The sequence below is a fragment of the Synchiropus splendidus genome, chromosome 9 (genome assembly GCF_027744825.2).
Source record: "Synchiropus splendidus isolate RoL2022-P1 chromosome 9, RoL_Sspl_1.0, whole genome shotgun sequence".
NCBI lineage: Eukaryota > Metazoa > Chordata > Actinopteri > Syngnathiformes > Callionymidae > Synchiropus > Synchiropus splendidus.
In genome coordinates, this window is record NC_071342.1 from 8758839 (window position 1) to 8764210 (window position 5372).

Below are 5372 nucleotides of genomic sequence, written 5' to 3' on the forward strand. Positions count from 1 at the left end.
TTCTCTGGTGGTGGATCTAAGGAGGACCAAGTTGCCTGTGACCCCCGTTTCCATCCAGGGGTCAATGTGGGTATGGTCGAGGACTATAAATATCTTGGCAATAAAGACAATAACACTGGACTGGGCTTGGATCACTGAGGCCCTTTACAAGGACAGAGTCGTCTCTACTTCTTGAGGAGGCTCAGGTCCTTCAACGTATGCGGGACAATGCTTAGGATGTTTTATGAGTCGGTGGTGTCCAGTGCAATTCTGTTCACTGTGGTTTGCTGGGGCAGCAGATTGACGGCAGTGGACACTAACAGACTCAACAAACTCATCCGCAAAGCTGGTGATGTGGTGGGGTGAAACTGGATTCCTTGGAGACTGTTTTGGAGAGAAGCATGCTCCTGAAACTAAGGAGCATCCTGGACAACATCACCCACCCCCTCCATCTGCTCCTGGTCCAACACAGAAGCACATGGACCAACAGACTGAGACCACCCTTCTCAATGACTGAGCACCACAGGAGGTCCTTTCTTCCTCTGGCAATAAAAACGTACAATTCATCTCTGAAAATATCACAATGAAGGATTCTTCTTGAACTGCATTTTCTTGCACATTGTTCACATGGTTTCTAAGCTCTTTAGTATAGCTTTTTTGGATTTTATAATATTGTTTCCTTTTAATTTATTGTGACATGTTGAGGACAGAGCATGTTATGAACATAATTTCCCTTGGGATTAATAAAGTTTTTCTGACTCTGATTCTTGATGTTGGTTTCCCTTTGCAGAGGTACGCTGCATCACAACTTGTCATCATCACTGAATTGGTTTCTCATTTTGTTAGGTTTTTGATTTTGTGTGTACTTTTATTTTGTTACTTCCTGTTTCCGTGTTTCCTGTTTTGTGTCTTACTCTCTCCATCAAGGATTTCTACACTCGAGTTCCAGTCTGATTTGCCAGATGGTCATTTCGTGCTCAATGGTAAAGTTCTCTCTCGATCCTCTGTTCTCTTATGACTCTGTTAGTATCTCCGTTCTCCGCGTACTCGATCCTCCTCGATCTCTCGCCTGTGTACTTTCTGTCTCCGCTGATTGTGTGTCACCGACTTGTGTGTGAGTGTTTGTTTACTTGGCTTTTCAGTTTTATCGTGTGGTATTTATTTCCTTGTGTGTGTGCGTGTGTTGAACCACCACCGAGCATTCAGTTTATTATAGCCTCGTGAGTATTGTTTTTCAGAGCGAGTTTTTCAGTTGTCCCAGTTCTCAGGTTTTGAATTCATTCGCCTGCTTTTCTTTTTCAGGTTTCATCCCCTCCTTTCGTGTATGTCCTCCTAGCTCCGCTTCCAGTGTTGATGCTTTCAGTTTCCACTATTGTTTGTGTATTATATGTGTGAACTGCTAACCTCGCTGTCCAAGTCTCCTGTTTATTGGCAACAATCCTGCACTTGGCTCAGGCTCCATGTGCAAACATGACACATTTAAGTCTTAAGACTTCTCTTCAGAAATGAGAAATTCCAAGCTCTGCTACTAAGATGATGCCAAAATCAGATTGCCCAGTCAGAAGGTGGGAGAATTTGCACCATGCTGAGTTTGCAATCCAAGATGGCTGCTCAACGGCAAGGAGACTTCCTATAACAATAAGAATATTCGACTGCTAGGCGTTTTGTCTTTCTCTGACTTGCCCGAATACATACTGTAGTATTGTTCAACACATATGGAAATGTCACCGGCATCTGACCATACTGTTGCAGTGCATTCCGGGACTTGCTGTATAGTAGTGGGAGAACCTATGTTCCAGCAAGCATATCATGGATAGTATTGTTTCAGACTGTATGGAGTTTGGTGAACATTTCTGATACATTTGACAATGTAGCAGCACAAGACACACCTGTGAGCAGAAAGTTGGAAGCAAGTGTGACAGCAGGCTCACACCAAATATGGTTCCATTCCAGACCATGGCGTTGACTCACACGCTGTTTCACAGGGTGTCATATGATTAAGCTGGCCACTGTGACAAAAACTCTCTTGCTCTCCTTCTCTCTCACTAAAAACAAACAGACATCACTTGACTGACAAGTGAGAAACATTCTGTCTGTAGCATGACAAGGCTGCGCTTCTCCTCAGTTTCCTTCAATCTCACGAGACAGTGTACGAGGCTGTTAACGGTAGTGATGGGTAGGTGAGGCACCATGAAACAGTGTTGCAGGGTTGATGAAACGGTGTCCTAATGTTCACTGGCCACTAGATGGCGCTCTTGGTTTAGAAATGATGTGAGGTTTCATTGAATTAGTTGTTCAAGTCCAAACATTTTACAGCAGACACTGCCATCTGGTGGCTTCTGGAAATCAGGACACAGTTTCATGAAGCCTCATCAGCCCATCACCAGTTGACCAGTTACTGTCCCAGGTAAAGTGACTTGACTGATCCGACCCATGTCTGAGGCAGGATAGTTTTGTACCTGACAAGGCTTCCGTGTTTTCAGTGGGTTAAATCCTTTCATATTGTTATTTTATGTTTTCTGCTTGGATTTCCACTGTCATTCCAGCACTATTCAATGTCTGCAAAAACAATCTTTTGTTTTGCAAACTGAATGGATGCACCTCATTTTTGTCAACTGATTCCCTGCATGAACGATCCTCTCCACCAGCGCAGTCGGAAAATATATAGTGTATATAGCAAACGTCTCTGTCCCCGCGACACCCATTGCAAGGGAAATGCTTCTTACTCCATTGAAACACCATTGCGTCAACGGTTGCCTTTGGTGTCGGTTTAGGGCGCAAATGTTCCCTTCCCAACGTCAAAACACAGTATTACACCTTGGGAGTGAGGATGGATTGCACTGACATGTTATAGTAAGATCAGGTCATCGACTGATGTCTTTTCAATGCCATGCAGTTGTTTCAATAAACCAAATATCATGTCATCACATCAAAGGAGATTCAACCTCAGTGTTCGGGATAAGTGCAGTTGCAAGGATATGAAGTCGGAGTTTTGGCAACATAAAATGAAAGAAGAAAAGTACAAAGACCACAAGTGAATAAAATATTCATTTTTTTCCCACACGGACAGGTGGAGTTGCAGGAGGATAAATTCGGAGGTCAGGTGGAGACAACTTGTACTTTACAGTGAGTAATGCAGTTTTTGGCGCAGGATAGTTGCTCAACAAAGGCTGTTGAGGTGTTATTGCTCGGTGGAAATCATTTTTTGGAACACCTCCAGCTGCTGAGCTTTTATGACCCCAAAACAAGCAAGATAAACCAGTACAATAACAACAACCTCCTCAGCCAACATCCCCTTTAGAAAGCTCTTAGGGCTGTATTGCAAAGAGATAAAGACGGACACAGATCCATTTCTCAGGCCGAGATGAGGCCCTGTTCTCTCCGAGAGCTTCTTTGACAGCATGAGACAAGTTAGATTTTCCCGGCAGATCCGCTGCAGAGGAAGGCGATTGCAGCTGCCACAGCAACATTGATAGAGAGGAGGAATCGATGTGCAAGTTTGATTGGACACAGAAGATAAAAATCTCATTCGACTCACTTAGGATTCTGGCCAGAGGGAGAGCCTGTGGGCTTCCAGCACTTCGCAGCAGGGTGCGGGCCTCTGGTTACGTTCAGAAAGTTAGACTTTCAAAGGCTTTGGTTTTCCAAATCAAATGTTTGGCTTCACAAACAGAAGTCTAATGAGGTGAATAGCACCTTCAACACTGGGTGTCAACCGACTTAACCTCAGAGCTCCGTGAGTGGGTTTGTGATTCAGGCCTTTGGACTTTTATCTAAATATCCGTCTTGTTCTTCATCGATGAAAAACACCTTTTAATGTGTGCTGTCTCATTTCATCTGAATACACAACTTGCAGTGCTCTACTTTTGACTTTTTATTGTCTCTTAAAAATGAGAGATGTTTAATTGTGGCTGATTATTCACAATATTTTTTGGAAAAGAAATAGATTATAATTTTATTGATTTTTAAAGGTGTTTTTAAAATCCACTGCACTTACTGAACAGCATGTAACTTGACATTTTTCATGAAATACACATCTAAATTATATGTAACAAAAATAAATAAATAAAAACAGAAGCTCGCTTCACACAGAACACACAAAATAAATAAATAATTATGTTGCAGTGCATAAAAACAGATGAACAAGAGGGAAGTACAAGAAAGAAATCCCATTCATTCACATTTTGGGGAAAAAAAAAAAAAAAAAAAAAAAATGAATCTGGCATATAGTCTATCACTTTATATAAAACAGCGCACAATATGCACATCATGTGGGGAACATTTTTATTTCTATAATTTTAGTTTTTTGTAATTGTGTAATTTTTATTTATTTTTTTATGATGGATTAACATGGTTTGTTAGTTATTAATTTAAATGTAGAAAAGTAAATAAATAAATGCAAGCATAATTTAGTTGGTCTTATTTCATACAGACACAAAGGCACAACATGTTCAAAATGCATTTAGTCAAATTCACATATAAATACAGCAAATTTATGTGCATTCAGATATATTTTGTCGACATGAAAACACATTTTCATTTTAACAATTTTGACTGCACTCTCAGAATTGTGCGGCAGTTTTGAAGGGTTAATGATGAGGTTTCATGAAACAGTGTCCTGATTTTCAGAAGCCACCAGATGGCACTGTCTGCTGTAAAATGTTTGGACTTAAAGGACTAATTCAATGAAACCTCACATTATTTTCTCAACCAATCTAGCGCCATCTAGTGGCCGCTGAAAATAAGGCCACTGTTTCATCAGCCCTTCAACACTGTTTCATGATACCTCATCTACTGAGCACTAGCTATTAGAAATCCAATAGTGAAGCACCATTGAGTCATCGCACCTCAATGGCGAACGTGTCCTTCTCAAACACGTCCTCTAGCTTCAAAACAAGTGGGTAAAATAGAGATGACAGAACTTAATATAACACCTTTTATTTATTGTTTCTAACTCACAAAGCAGCTGGGCAGCAGTTGTTCTGTTTCCTATAAACCAAGCCTTTGATGATACGTGAGTGAGTCGTGCTTTAAAACACTATCTTGCAACATTTGTGAAATATTCTGGGCAGTTACAAAGACATTCTTCCTCCTTCAAATAACACAACAAGTTTTGGTATCTCTCCACTGATCCTACATTTATTACATTCTTCTTGTTGCGGTCGATAAGATGCAGGTCCAGCGTCGCTGAACTCGATTATCTGGAGTCTTACAAGTTCTTTAGATCAGTGTCCGATAACATAAACTCTTTGAGGTGATGCAATTATGTGGTGATTAATGTGCGATTCCAGATCAAGAAGTGAACAATGAGCAGACTTTACTGGCCGCAGTGTTGGAGGAGTTATTGCAGCACCAAGCTGAATTGTCTTTATTGTTCCCTGACTTCACAAGTA